This window comes from Oreochromis niloticus, linkage group LG4, assembly GCF_001858045.2.
Source record: "Oreochromis niloticus isolate F11D_XX linkage group LG4, O_niloticus_UMD_NMBU, whole genome shotgun sequence".
NCBI classification, from domain to species: Eukaryota; Metazoa; Chordata; class Actinopteri; order Cichliformes; family Cichlidae; genus Oreochromis; species Oreochromis niloticus.
Genome location: NC_031969.2, coordinates 18,695,488 through 18,711,142, shown reverse-complemented (window position 1 = coordinate 18,711,142; position 15,655 = coordinate 18,695,488). Strand labels below are relative to the sequence as shown.

Sequence of the window (15,655 nt, the reverse complement as noted above, 5' to 3'; positions counted from 1 at the left end):
GTTTTCAGGGTCCTGTTACTCCCTTGGTTTTTACAAGGGGCCTTATGTTGAAAAGATATTTTTATGCCTTTTAGTATCATCATGTTTATGTTTTATGGTATTTTTCATGGCTTCCTTGGTTCTTCTTGTAAACTGTAAATTATGCGTTCTATAGAGCTCAGTTGAAAAGATGCCTCGGTACTTTAATTATTGTAATTATGAAGAGATGTAGCCTTTAATAAAATGTTCTATTTTTCAAATTAGCAAATTGCTTCCTCTGGTTTCTGTGTGTGTGTGAGTGTGTGTGTGTGAGAGGGAAAGAGTTTTGATTGGACTTTGCTAGCTCTAATTGGGATATTAGGATGGTGGCGCGTCTGTGTGTGCTTGTGTTTAGAAGCAGCTTCACCACACACATACACACACCCCTGCTGTGCAGAGTAAAACTCATTGGATCCAGTGAGAAATTTCCGCCAGATTTGCATCCATTATCAGCTCTTAATGTACTCCCTGTTGGAAATTAAAACATGCAGCATTAATTTGGCCACTAGAGCCTCCGTGTGTTTTAGGGGAAGAAGCAGAAAGAGACCGGGAGAGCTAAGTGTGTGTTAATGAGACATTTGGCAAATATATGTCATAAGTACATTTTACTCAGCTATTTACATGGTAAAATGTTTGGCCTCCTGTGGCACTTTATGAACTGCGTGTGAGGGTATAATGTGCTCTTTTGCTCAGTCCCAATTAGGGCAGAGGGATGAGAACTCTCAAACACGATGCTGTTTGAGTAAAGGTTACTCATGTAGTCCGACAGAGAATCCCAAGACCGTCTGATGGGCTACATCAACTTTGTGTCTCTGAACTGAACGGTAAAAAATAATCTCATTTACTGGAAAAGGTATGTTTGGTTAAGTGAGTCCAGGAGGCGGGACGCATGATGTCCGCTCGCTCGCTGTGGATTCAGCGGCACGATCAGATATTACATGGACTTTGCACTGCAGCGGTGGGGCATTAAAGACTGCAAAGAGTCAGATATGACTGTGCAGTGCACGTGTGAAGGGTTTTTCTCCCCTGATATTCTCATAGAGTTGTTTTATGCCCCCGTGATTTCCCATCTAACTCCAGACTACTCTGCATATGCAGTGTTTTTAAGAAGTTTTTCAGCACCATCATTTTCTAAACAATTAGCAACTATGGGTGAACACAGTTGATGCAACAGTGAGTCGGAGTGGTGAAGCTAATTCAGCATATGTGTGTGGGGTTGGTTTTTTTTATTTTCCTTAAAAATGAGGTAAACACAGGTGTTACTAATGACATTAATGAAGGTTTTGTTTAATATAGCCTTAATCTAAGTGATTAGTACCACCTGTGTTTATCTACTGTTTCATGTGAAAGAGGTCTGTCGGAGGCTCTGGCTACATGCAGTCATGGTAAAAAAAAAGAAAGTATCCTTTTTTCAGTTTGAAGGTTTCAGGTATGAGGACATAAAAATTCTGAGGAAGTTTTAAAATGAGGTAAATACAGCTTCAAATGACATTACTTGCTACACCGTGTCATTATTTGTTCAACAATAATTAAGCTAAATGGCAATTCAGTAGCTTGTACAACCACCATTCGCAGCAATAACTTGGAGTAGTCTCTTGCATCGTTGTTGAGGGATTTTCGACCACTCTTCTTTACAGTGTTGCTTCAGTTCATCGAGGTTTGAAGGCATTCGTTTACACACAGCTCTCTTAAGGTCGCACCAAAGCATTTCAGTCAGGATTGAGGTGTGTGCTTTGACTGGTTCATTGCAACACCTTAATTCTTTTCTTTTTCAGAGATTCTGTTGTAGGATTGCTGCTGTGCTTGGGATCATTGTTGCATCACCAAATTTCTGCCTGTAGCTGTCTGATGGCCTCACATTTGACTAGTTTGCTACACAGAGAAGTTCGTGGTCAACTCAACAACAGCAAGGTCCCCAGCCTGAATCATCACCCCTCCAACACGGTGCTAGACCGTTGGTATGAGGTGTTTTTGCTGATATGTGGTGTTTGGTTTCTGTCCTGAGGACAGACGTCCTAGAAGTCTTGTGGTTTGTTCAGATCCAACTTGTTGTTTTTAAAGAGTCTAGGCTTCCTCCTGGTCGTACTTGTTCATCCATCCATTCTCTTCCAGTTATCCTTTTCAGGGTTGCAGGGGGCTGGAGTCTATCCCAGCTATCATAGGGCGAGACATAGGGCCTGGACAGGTCGCCAGGCTCTCGCAGGGTTAACACAGAATGACAGGCAACCATTCGCACACATTCACACCTATGGACAGCTTAGAATCACCAGTTAATCCAACCCCACTTGCGTGTCTTTGGACTGTAGTACCTGGGGAGAACATGTGAACGCCACACAGAAAGATCCCAGCCAGATGGTAGATTCAAACTCAGGACTCAAACACAGCTCTTCATGCTGTGAGGCACGCCCCATATTTGTTCAGCCTTTTTCTAATTGTTCTTTCATTAACTTTAACGTTTAACATACTAACTGAGGCCTGTGGAGCCTGAGATGGAGACTTTCTCTGAGCATTGCACGATTTGACTTTACTTGGACGTCCACTCCTGGGAAGACTGGCAGCTGTAAAGATCTTCTGCTCAGACCGATGGGCAGCAATTGCCCCTCTAAGAGCAATGCCGATGACATTTAAGTGTGCATTAACACCAGACTTAGGTGCACACACTTGCTGATGATCAATTAATCAATAAAGTGCATTTGATTTCCTTCTACCATGACTGTGCGCAATACTTGTTAGAAACTCCTTTTTAGATTTTTTTATTGCGCTTATGGGACGTCTTAAATTAACACTGTCCATCTTTTGCAAAACTGTTCCTCAGTGCAGTATCAGGTGAAACCTCGCGTCCTTCAAGTTTCATTGCTTAAGAGTGTTGCTTATGCTGCCTTTCATATTGAAAGGGCATCATGATATTGTTAAAATACCATTTTCAGCCCTTTCATCAGCAAAGGTCAGTGCATACACTTGAAGGCCATCTTTTAGAATCTTTAGAACTAAGAGGCCCTCACAGAGCGGCGCTCCACTGTCAGAAGGCCCTGTGAACCCACCTTTGTATGGGGAGCTATTTTAGATGGGGTCATCTTTTTGAAGGATTCATGGGGTTGGGAAGACTCTAGACTGCTATTCATGAATGTAGGAAGGCTTTTTAAACGTGAGTGAGCGATGCATTTTGGGGTTGTTTCTTTGACCGTTAGCTTTTATATCTCTTTTAGCTTAACACTCAATTAGTGCCATAGAGATCCTGAAACCAAACAGTGCTCCTTTGTGCTGGTTCAGAGTTATTGGCATTAAAGATTGTGCGTTCATGTGGTGTGGGTAAAATGGGTTTCTAATTTCTAATGGGAGAATGCACATAAACATTACTTCAAGTCTGAACAACAGCTTAGAGAGTTTAGAAAGCCTTGCTTGGTCTGTTGATATCCATGATAGAGAAAAGAGTACTGTCTCTCTTTCTAATCTGTGTGTTTTAAAAGGACAAGAAAAACACTGCAGCTGAAAGACCAGGAAAGGAAGGATTCAGGAAATGTGACCATCTGAGGAGCACGGGAATGCACAATGAGGGATGGGCGCAACACATGGGCACGTAGCGTATCACAGGGGATGCCACATCTGTGATGCCTCACAACATCCCGGCTCAAAGACTAGCATATTGGGCCCCTTGCTTCCAAGGCTATTGCTCATTTACAGTCTCATCTTTGGTAGGTTACCCCTGATACATCCTTCCTAATGACAGGTTGACTGGTTGGTGCCCAACGTTTAGTCTGTGGCTGTAAAACCTCATTTGACACAGTGATCATCCTGCTAGCCATACTGTGTCATGTGATAGTTTAAAAGGTTTCAGGAAAATGCATGCATGTGAGCATGTGTGAGAAAGGTGCTAGATCTAATTTCCCAAATAAATTTACATGTAATCAAATGACAGTGAACCCGGCAGGATCGAGACCATCGGCCAGTTTCTCATGAAAGCATTCAAAGTGTGTTTGCCGATTAAAAAGGAAGGCAAACAAAAGTTTGTGAAATTGAGAACAAAAGCAAGAACTTTTACACATTAACCTGTTTTCTGTCCAATTCTACATTTATCCACTGATATCTGTCTGTTGGATCTTATGCAGTAAGTACTGGCACATACTTGGGTGCACAATTCAAAGTAAGCAGCTGTGAACTGTAATCAACTGGCACGACTTTGAGCCAATCTGCCACCTCAGCCGCCCCCTCACATCTCTGCTTGCTATTGTTTCACCAGTTCATATCCAAATTCTGCTACCTGTCCCGCCCACACGATGTGAGATCAAAGGCTTCTGACTTGGAACAATGGCAAACAGGAACCCAAACAGGATGTGGAACCAAAATCTCACAGAGGCACGCTGAATGGCAAATGCGAGCCGTTGACGTTTGTGCGCGGTCGTTACAAAGCCCATTTTCAAAAATGGATTGTTAGTGAAGAAAAGGTGTGACCTTGATCCCATCCCCCCTTCAGAGTAAAGCCCTTTCAAAGCAGTGGTAATGCACTTGCCACATCCCCTTCCTGAGCCTTAAATGTTTGGGATTTTATGGCGAAATGGCACGGCAGTGTGCATTAAAGCACACGATAAGTTGATCCAGAGTTAGAAACACAAAACTAAAGAACAGCTGAGTTGCTCGCTTTCTGTCACCGCAAACCTCATTTTTTAAAAAAACAACAAAAAACCCTTCAGTCATTTCACCATAGACTTGTAAAAGAGAGCGAGACCCCCAATTTTCCGTCCAGGTTTAACAAACCCCATCATTTAACCTGCATCAGCAACTGCAGTCGCAACCATCAACCCAGACAACCAGTGACTGTGGTCAATCAGCGGCCCACGTCTGGATCCTGAGTAGACGCCACTGTGGAAACTGATCCCTTCACCGTTTAACCAATCAAGTGACCTTACACTACTTTATACTAACGATGTCATGTTTAGACAACGGCTGCTTGGCCATGGTGAGCTGGACGGTACCCATAAGAGGGGAATTAACAGAGTTATCACTGTAAGGCATAAACTGGATCTGCATTGTCATTGTGGACTTATAAACGTCCTGTCGGAAGGCTTGAGAGGAGTAGCTGCTCTTTTATCCAGCGGTACAGACATTGTATTTTCCTCACCAATCAAACAGCAAGAAACTGAAGAGATTATGTATCTCACTGTGCTTTGCGGAATAAAGAAGACAGGGGCTTGACACTGAAAGCCAGAAACCCAATCTGCTGCCGCTGCGGTGAAGCAGCGCCCGGATGCTGTGCTGCCAAAGGGCACTGAGGACATGAGGCGTGATAGCCGGCCGGGCCGCGTTGGGGAATTCTGCGTGCATCCTCCCCACAACTGAAGGGAAGGCATCTTTTGTAAAGAGAGGGAGCGCCTTTGTCCTCCTTTGGTGTTTACGTTTGTCTTAAATTTCACCTAGTGCACAGCGCGGCTCCACCAAGCCACAGGATAGGCATTGTTCTGGGCCCCGTGCAGGAATGGTAGCCTGCAGTCACCTTCTTTCTGACTGTCGCCATTGTCCCACCACCAACCCCCCAAACTTCTTTGTTTTTGCTCCCTGCCTCAGACAGCTCAGATTGTTGCCTGATGTTGCTTCCTCTCTTCCCATTGTTTCCATGTCTCCTCTAATGTATGACTTTTCTTCTCCTTCTAGGTCGATGTGTGTGTCGGTTGACTGGGTGGTTGGAGGGGATGAGAGCGTGGGGTGTGGAGGGGGCTGGAGTACACAGAGTGCATGTGCAGTTTTATGGTTAACCACATGTGTTTTTGAATCTTTGAGCTTCCACGTTTTTTTCCTTTTTTCTTTCCCAGGGTAAGGAGTCGGGGGAAGTATATAGCATGAGGATGGGGTGGAGAGAGGGAAGTCGAGCAGGGGAGAGAAATTATTAAAGAACCAGAAATCAGACATGTGGTTCTTGTTTGGGGTGCTACATGCAGAGATGGTGGGTTTGGCTTCTCTTTGCTCCAACCTGCATGTGTAATCTAAACATCCCACTGATTATTAAACAATATGGATGCCTCTCATGCCCCCTCGATGTGAACCAGAACCAGATAAACACAGCAGGATCACAACAAATTAGCAGCAGCCACGAGGCCAGCTTTTTTCCTCAGTGAACAAGCAAAATTCAAGAACACACCACTTTTCACAAATCTTACAGATCAATATTTTTTCCTTTGTAATATTTTATCCTTTTTGTTGGTTGTAGCTACGTGGGAGCATATTAGCATTATGCAACAAGACTCTGGGCTCGATACACAATGTAGTAGAGTTGGACCACGTGAACATTAAACATCACAGCACGCCTTCAGTCTGTTGGATACAAGCATCACCCACACAGCTCCACTCATCTGGGTGATGAGCTGTTTTACATGCGCACACCCTGAAAACACCAAAAGGCCACCATATCATACCGCCGGACCTTTGGGAAAATTAACCAAAATTCATTTTGTCATGATTATTTATCTTAGAAGTAAATGGATTTAGTTATGGATCTAGTTACAGGGATAATTTTCAATAAACACCAGGTTACTGCAATTTCATTAAAGAAGTAAACATGAATTTTAACAGCAATAATATTTCATAGATAATACAAAGTTTAATTGTAAAATAAAAACTCATTTTGCTTTGGTTCAAATAAACCTGCTTTGTTTTTCCCAAAAACCGAAACCTCAGATTTTTTTTACTACAACATGATGACATCAGCATTGGTGTTATAGAAATCTAGTGTAGTATATTCATCTATATAAAATATTATGTCATTGTGAAGTCATATATTGTATTTGCAAAAATAATGTTTTAAAGAGCTCAAACAAACAAAGATCTTATGACTAATATGTTGCTTGGAGATGATCCAGTGGAAACTAAAGCTTTTTCCTAATTCGTGTGAGCCTGGCCTTTGACCTATGACCCTGAAGCATTACACAACAAAATGGTGTATTTTTATTTTATCTCTATCCATGTGATTGGAGCAGAATTGGATGAAATCTTTGGCTTCTATGAGCTGTCACAACCTGAGATTTTAAGATATATTCATGTAGTGTGTAATTTTGCAAAATCTTATGGTGTCATTGTGACGCCGTAAGGCATTGAAAGCATTTAAAAAGCGTTGTACAGCTCTGTCCATGCCCTGTCATGTGATATATTACTCAATATGGTTTCTTAAATTTTTTTTCTAGGTCAACTTTGAACTTTGGCGCTAACATCAAAGGTCACAGTCACACACTCATCCAAAAGTATTCATGTCCCACAAAGCCTAGCATGTTGTTGTGAAATTTGTAGGTGATCCATAAAAGTATTGTGGGTAATATAAAGTTTTTACTAATTTTCACATTTGGTGTGACTTTTCCCCTAAAATTCAATCAGCTCGAGCTGTTACTGGCATCCACCATCACACAAAATTTAAAAATAATATCTTGAATAATCTTGAATTACACTGCTAACAAACAGACGAACCAACAAACAGAGCTGATGATTACTCGCTCCCTCTTAGGGGAGAAAACTCTCTCAACTGCTTCTGACAGCGTCTCTAAAAACAAAATTTAATGTGACGTCTTCTGTTTGTATGTTACATTTGTAAGCGGGGTAAGACGGGGGCCCTGCAATGTGAATACGTTAACCTTATTTGTTATAAACATTTCAATTATGTAATAACATTGTAATAATACCCTGATTTTGTAGTTACACTAGTAAAATTGTATGTAAGTTCGTCTTTTTATGATTACTTGTTAACTTTGAATAATATAATGGTACCAGGCAACTTTAATGAATGCTAAGTTTACTCTTTTTTCACTATACTGCTACTCAGGCATACAGTGTATATGCTGGTCTGCACAAACAGTACATACAACCGTGCAACATGATGCAGTGTTTAATGTTTAATCACTTTTTTTGTTTTAGAAATGTGTCACTTACATTTTACATTTTTGTATATTGACTACAAACTAGTTAGATCACAATTTTTGTTTAATATCTGTTTATTTTTTAATAATTACCTGAGGTAGATGCTTTATATGTTTGACTACAAAACCAAATTAATCCTAACTCATGGCCCACTTGATAGATTTTAAGCTCTTAAAGTCCTCAGCAGATGAAGACTGCTCCATAAGGTAAGCTTTTTAAAAAAAAGAACAATGAAAAAGTCATTACATGCTAACCGTACACAATCATAATTTCTGGTTATTTGCTTTTCATCTTGTCGGCATCCTGCGACCCCCTTGAATTATGTCATCTCACCAGCTGGGAAAAGAAAGAAAGGGAGGAAGGTGAGAGCGCCAAGGAGCACGGTGAACTGTGAGCCGGAGTCCTCACTCCTGATGGTCTGCCTGGGAAAAGAATGGATCTGGCTTCACATCACACGCAGCTGCACCAGCACAGTCTACGTGTGAGCGCACACATGAGTGGATTCACATGCATGGACGTGCGTGACTGGGAGAGCTCGCAAAGAGAGGGGGATTGCTTCAAAGTAGTTGGAGAGTCTGAGGAAAAAAAGGATAACAAGGAAGGTGTGAGAAGGCAGAATAAAATCAAGGAGAGTGTTTCAGTTCAAAAATAACACCTCATAAACGTGATAAAAGAAGCCATGAGGCCCGCAAATATGGATGATGGCTCCACGGGTAGAAGGGGAGAAGTGAAAGGGGGAATCGATTAACAATTAGACGAATGGTTAAAAAAAGTATTGGATACGTGTTGAATGAAACTTTTTTAAGTGCAAAGAGAGGTGGGGGAAATGAGAGAGGGGAGGAGAAGTCTGTGATGACAGCAAAAAATGCCAAATGTGGAAAAAGAGCTGCAGTGCTTGTGCGTCCCTGGCTGGGTGTGGGTCAGAGCTGGAGTAAACAAACCCACAGCTTTGCAGAATGTTTGATCTGTTCGACTATGAAACACTGAGTGGAGTAAACAGAAAAATTAGCCTGGGTCAGCTACAGGGGGGAGCTGTAGAGGTTGTGTGTGCATGTGTGTGTGTTTGGTAGGGGGGTAAGTACATACACACCAAAACAAGTTAGCTGTTCCAACCCAAAAGCAAACGAATGGGGATTCTCACCATCGTCTGTTACGACCACTTTTCAGCACCTCAAACTCGGCCTGTCATCACTTATTTTGAGTTCCAATGAAACGTGGAGCTTTCCAACAAAGTGAGCTTCTGAGTTAAACAAGGATGTTATTCTACCAAATGAATGGCCTGAGTAATGTAAATCCAACATAAATGTTAATGGGAGCTGTCCTCACCAGAAAAACTCAAGCAAAAGTTGTTAGCTGTCATTTGTTCAGACGTTTTACAGTGATCTTTAAATAGCAGCAGCATAGCAGGAAGATGGTTTTATGTTTTATGTTTATTTAAGGGGTTCAGCACACCAAGAGGGACCACCTTCTGCCTTAAGAACAGCCTTAAATCTTGATGACATACACTGAACAAGGTTCCTCTGAGGTTTTGAGCCATATTGACATGATAGCATCACACAGTTGCTTCAGATTTGTCGGCTTCTGATGCAAATCTCTCCTTCCACCTGACCACAGGTGATCTTATGGATTGAGATCTAAGGTCTGCAAAGGTTTTAGGTACAGTGCACCAAGATGGAAAGTTATTAGTGTATCAAGCGTCATCAACTGGCAGTTAATCACTGCATCTAGGCATTGAGACATGGTCAAGATGAACCTCTCAAGTTTAAATAGAGCATCAAAATGGGGATAAAAGGTGATTAAAGTGACTTTGAACAAAGTTATTGGTACCAGACAGGCTGTTCTGAGTCTTTCAGACATCTGCTAGAATTTTTCACACAAAGCGATCTCTAGGTTTACAGAGAATAATCTGAAAAAGAGAAAATATCCAGTGAGTGGCAGTGCTCTAGGAGAAAATGCTTGTTGATGTCAGAGGTCAGAGGAAAATGGCCCGACTGCTGATGGCAAGAAGTCAAACAGCAACTGAAATAAACACTTGTTCCAACCAAAGGTATGCAGAAGAGCATTTCTGAATGCACGATGGGTTACAGCAGCAGAAGACCACACCGGGTGCGTGTCCTGTGAGCTAAGAACAGGAAACTGAAGCTACATTTTAAATGGACTCAACAAAATTGCACACAAGAAGATTGGAACACTGTTCCCTGGTCTGATGAGTCTCAATGTCTGTTGGATTGATTTGGTTGGTAGGGTCAGAGTTCGGCATAAACAACATGATACATGGATCCATCCTGCCTTGTATCGACAGTTCATCCTCCTGGTGGCGTAATGTTGTGAGTGATGATTTCTTGCCTCACTTTCAGCCCCGTAGCACCAACTAAGCATTGTTTAAACACCACTGCCTACCTGAGTATTGTTGCTGACCACGTCTATCCCTTGATGGGTACCCTTACAGTGTACTTATCTTATGATAGCTGCTTCCAGCAGGATAATATACCACGCTAGAAAGCTGAAATCATCTTAAACTGGTTTCTTGAATGTGGCATTTCACTGTGACTGTGAGATGAAATGACCTCCACAGTCACCAGATCTCAGTCCAATAAAGCACTTTTGGGATGTGGTGGAACGGGAGATTGACATGATGGATGCACAGCCAACAAATCTGCAGAAACTGTGTGATGCTGGCATGTCAGTGTGCCACAAAGAATTCAGGCAGTTCTTCTTTTTAAAAAAAAGTATTTTTAATCTTTATTATGACAGGAATCCTGGGAGGGAGAACAGAGGGAAGACACATCAAATGCCCTAGGGCAACTCAAACCTGAGGTCTGTGACATAGCTTGACAAGCTTAACCCAGTGAGTTACACCAGTTTTCCAAATTAAGGCAATCATGAAAGCAAAAGAATCCTCAACCTAGCACTAGCAAGGTGCAAATAAAGTGACTGGAGAGTCTATATTCCTGTTTGATTTATTCACCTTAAAATGATAAAATGATCTTATGCAGGTTTGAAGTCTTATTCAGGATGGAAAAAGCCACTGTGACGCCATCTGCCCTCCCAGCGCTGACAGTGCTGAAGCCTTAAGGACATATATCCCTTCTCCACCTCAGAAGTTCACCGGTGTGTTTGATGCCGATGCCAAATTTTGAACCAGTTCTGCGTGTTTCAACAGCTAAAGCTTTTAGCCAGGAACGTTAGTTTGAGCGTGGCTCCAACAGCTTTGTGGTCTAGTACCAACTGACAATTTAGACTACCATTGTTGTATTTGGCAGTAATTTTGTGTATACAGTAACATCATCCGTTTCTCCAGACTGGCAAGCAAATTCTTAAAAGTTTAATTAATCTGAACCACCACTGGTACCAGAGCTAGACCCATGTTCATGTTATTGTAGAGGGCAGCAGTCCCCAACCTCTTTTAGCACCACGGACTGGTTTATGTCCAACAATATTTTTACAGACCGGCCTTTAAGGTGTTGCGGATAAATACAACAAAATAAAACCAGTACTGGTACAAAAAAAGAAAGAAGATTTATTCATAACACACGATAAAAACGATTAAAAAATAACGCTAAAAACTGATAAAAAAACCCCCTGAAAACCCTGAATTTCACACCCAAGCCTCAACTCTCGCGGCCCGGTACCAAACAACTCACGGACCAGTACCGGTCTGTGGCCCGGGGGTTGGGGACCGCTGCTTTAGGGTTAGCTTAACTTGGATTGAGCTAGCTAGTTAATTCAGTTGTATTGAATCTCTCATGAATCATTGCGGTCACCGAATTCACTGATTGAACTCTATGCAAACAAATTCACAAATTGTGCCATTTAATTGATGTTGCTCTTGGAATGATGGTTAGACTGGGACCATAGTCCCAACGGGGGCGCCAGGCCGGCAGAAGATGCAAATAAGTTTTGCTGGCACGGAAACAAACACTGTCATACACTCAAGATAAAAGCTGATGTGCAAAGCCCGTCAAAGATACAACACTCAGTTTATCAGCCTGCTGACATTGAACATCAGAGACATGGCGTTACTTTGGTGGACCTCGGCTACCTTTGAACGCTCGTTACTTGGCTGAAAAAGAAGCACGTCGGGCAGAAGAATCTTCGATGCGCCTTTGCCTGTTTTTCCAGCCTTGAAGAAGTTAAAATTAGTCTTTTAAAAGGCAGAATTCAAAGCTGTGAGCATGAAAAGGAGGGCAGAATGAAATGTCGGCACTGCAGTGTTAAAAGGGAGATGGGAGATGAGAGATCCTAGTGTCTGACTTTGGTGTGACTTCAAAAGGCTGTGTTTAAAGCGGCAGGCCTTAATGCTGGCCTGATAGCAGAACTGTCATGTCTGTGTGACCTCCCACAGCTGGCCAGCCAGGGACACAGGACTCCTGCCATGTGTGTGTGTGTGTATGCGCTTGATGATGTCTCGATGTGTGTGTGCAGAAACTTGTTTGCTTTTTTTGTATGTTTGTGTGTCAGCACTCTTGTGGCTCTTGCTGTGTGTCTTGATGTGATTGTCTGCGTGCCCTTTAATGTTTGTGTTTTGATGTCAGTATATGTGTTTGCCTAAGCTGTGAATTGGTGTGTGTGTGCACGCGCACACAGAGGTTGAAGATCTAAGCCGGGCTCTGCCCTCTCTCTCTATGCACAGGGGCCTTTTTTCCTTCTTGTTAAGATTCAAACGCTGATAGGCTTTGAACTGCAGCTGTAGACTCTGCATTCATTTCACCACTTTAGCTCAACTAGCTAAAGTTGCCATTGCACTGCCTGCAACACTATATTGCTACTGCTATTACAGACCATCACACCAGTCGCATTAACTGCACAGCAGTGGGCGAAGGCGTGCAGCTCTGTTTATAAAAGCAAGGATTTGCCTTTGATGTGGCAAAACAGACAACTGGTCTGAACATGATGTCACTTAGCTCAACTTTTTGCTTGTGGAGAAATACAGTAGCTCCAGTGTTTTAAACTGAAGAAAGGTATATTCATTTAAACTGTTGCGTGTCTCTCTTGGCCTTCGCTGCTTTTACAGTCACCTTTCCCGACTGTAACGTGTTTGCCTTGAAGTTTTGCACAGATTAATGTTCCCTTGTGGTTAAATGAAAACAGATTTGGTATAACGTCTCTAATGACACTAGCAAAAGGCCAGCCTACAGGAGTTGTTTGGCAGGTCTGTGGCGCTTTTTGAAATTCTTCATTCTGTATTTAATCGTGAGCTGAATAAATTTCCAGCGCGGATACAAATTTTGCTACGTATGGAGGATGTATGTTGTGCATGACACGTGAAACAAACGCAAACAGAGAACCTAGCATCACATTCACAGGGGGATAACTTGGATTTATAATATATATTTTTTGAAAAACATAAATTTTAATAATTGCTGTAAGTGTTTCAATGTTCATGCAAAGTTGTTCATATTGGTGCAGCAATTAAGAAGGATATAGGGTGTATATAAACATATATACATACGTACACTGTGATGATTATGTTAAGATTTTCTGTCTGTTTTAAAATGTGCTGATATTCCCTTTAGCTTCTATTGTGTCAAGTATCCATCCCATTCTAGTAATAGGTAACAAATTAGCTAACAGGCTAAACTGTGCCTGTTTGTTTCAGCGTTCTTTGTGTGACTGCTAGCATGTTGAGATTGCCATTTAACCCAACAAACTGTCACAGTCCTGTGTTTTGAGTTCTGGTATTATTCTGTATTATGGGTTTTGTTCTGATTCTCTAGTATTGCTGTTTTGGTTATGATGATCTTAGCTCTTAAGTGTGATTCCGTGCTCCCTCTGTTCTGTTCTGTGTCTTCCCTGTGACTCTTGTCTCTGTGCCTCCCTGTATGCCTGGTGTCTTATCCCTAGAGAAGGTTTAGTCTGCTCAGTTTTATCTCCGTATGTTATGTGCTTGGTGTTAAACCTGTCATGCCCATGTCTCTGTGTCAAGTCTGCTTTTGTGTCCCCCGTCTTGTCTGTGTAATTAGTGTCAGCCATGTCTCCCAGCTGTTCCCTCTTGGTCCTGTTCACCTCTTGTATTTAGTGTCTGCGGCTTCCCCTGTTTGTTGTCGCGTTGGACCCTCAAAGTTCTGTTCCTCATCTTACCAGTTAACGTTGTCTGTTTTAAGTCGCCAGCAACAAAGCTGAGTTTTTTTAAGTTTACTTTTGCCTCCGTGAGTCCTGCACTTGGGTCCTTCATCCTGCCTGCCTGCACACAGCCATGACACAAACCACTTGCTGTTTGGCTAACGACCTTTCTGAAACATTTTGTAACTGAAACTTACAAAATAGACCTTTTTTTAAAAAATTAATTGTCACTCAAGATGAGTGGTGACCCATAAACTCATCAGGAAAGACAGAGAGCTGTTTTTTTCTATAGATTTCTATAGGATTGTAAGTAGGATTGCAAGGTTTAAGGCTTCATTGGCTTCAGTTTTTTTTTCTTGGGAATTTTTGTTGAAATAATATTTGAAGATGGAAGATGTTTCTGAGTTCCCATTTGAAATTTTCATAGAATTTGCCCCCTAGAGTTGCATCAACCCTGACTTCACAATCCAAGATGGTGGCAGTGCACATAAACAATAGTAAAACTTTTAATCTGCGCTGCCACTGTTGTATCTTTGTAACATGCCAAATGAGCTACACACAGAACACCGACCAGGCTTTTCCGACTTTACTACTGGAATGGGCTAAAGTGTAGAGCGATGTCACTCTTTGCTCCAACATCTAACTTCCGAGAAAAATGGAAAGCAGCATATGTCTATACTGCCTATGGGGGTACACACAGGAAGAGACTATGGACAGATTAAATGGTGATGTCAGGAAGGGTACCTGGCATAAAAATCTGCCCAATTAAAATTTTGATTTGTGAATAAGGGAGCAGCCAGATGTAGCTTTTAATTTGCAGACTTATCATTAGCCTTTTGGCTAGCACTATGTTGGTTTTTGGAGCCAGAAGTGATCATATTTGGATGAAAGGGTGCTATTGCTATGAAGCTTGGTTTGCAAGCTGCATCCATAAACTTTACAGGGAAGGAAAGATCTTTGTTAATTAATAGTTAGTAACAGACTAGTAAAATGTTTCACCCACCAAAGGTACAATTTACGGCGGCCCTGAGAGGCCAAACGGACTGCAACTCAAGAAAACACCAGCAATAACAAAGACGCTGCAAAAGCACACAAAAGACAACGGAAATAGGAAAAAAGAAAACAGAACGACGGACCATGCAACTGGTCTGTCGGGTTATTGTTTCCCCAGAAACACTTCCCTTGTGCTTTTGGAAATCTGTTTTTTCCTATTTCTGTTTTAGTTTTTCCTATTTCTGTTTTGTTTTTTCCTATTTCTGTTTTGTTTTTTCCTATTTCCGCTGTCGTTTTTCCTATTTCCGTTGTCTTTTGTGTGCTTTTGCAGCGTTTTTCTTATTGCTGGTGTTTTCTTAAGTTGCAGTCCGTTTGACCTCTCAGGGCCACCATAACAATCTCCCTGGATGGCCTGCATTGCTCACTAAGCCATTTTATCAGTCAGATAACTCCAATAAAAATCTCAAAAAAGGAGTTCAGGGACCCTAATTACTGGAGGTGCATCCTAGCACACAGCTACTGGCTACAGGTGCCTTCACTGGGACCTCTGTTAATCAAAGTGGCCATGGCCCTATAATTCCCTCTTGGTCCTATAATATCCAGGTGACTCTATAGGGATGTACTCGCCCTCAACTTCAAGTAATAAATAGCAGAACTTCAGTTTTTGGGAGACTTAAAGCAAAGACAG

General features: G+C 41.9%; 1 long non-coding RNA gene across 3 annotated transcripts; it reads left to right on the top strand.

The window, feature by feature from the left end:
* Positions 1-1,217: 1,217 nt before the first annotated feature.
* Positions 1,218-6,506, top strand: LOC102077322 (uncharacterized). Of its 3 annotated transcripts, none has more exons than XR_001223015.3 (3): positions 1,218-1,487; positions 3,486-3,710; positions 5,823-6,506. It is a non-coding gene; the product is annotated as an uncharacterized LOC102077322 (long non-coding RNA). The 3 variants fall into 3 exon arrangements; XR_001223014.3 differs by having other exon boundaries at positions 5,665-6,506; XR_003219966.1 differs by lacking the exon at positions 5,823-6,506 and adding an exon at positions 4,256-5,644.
* The last annotated feature ends 9,149 nt before the right edge of the window (positions 6,507-15,655 follow it).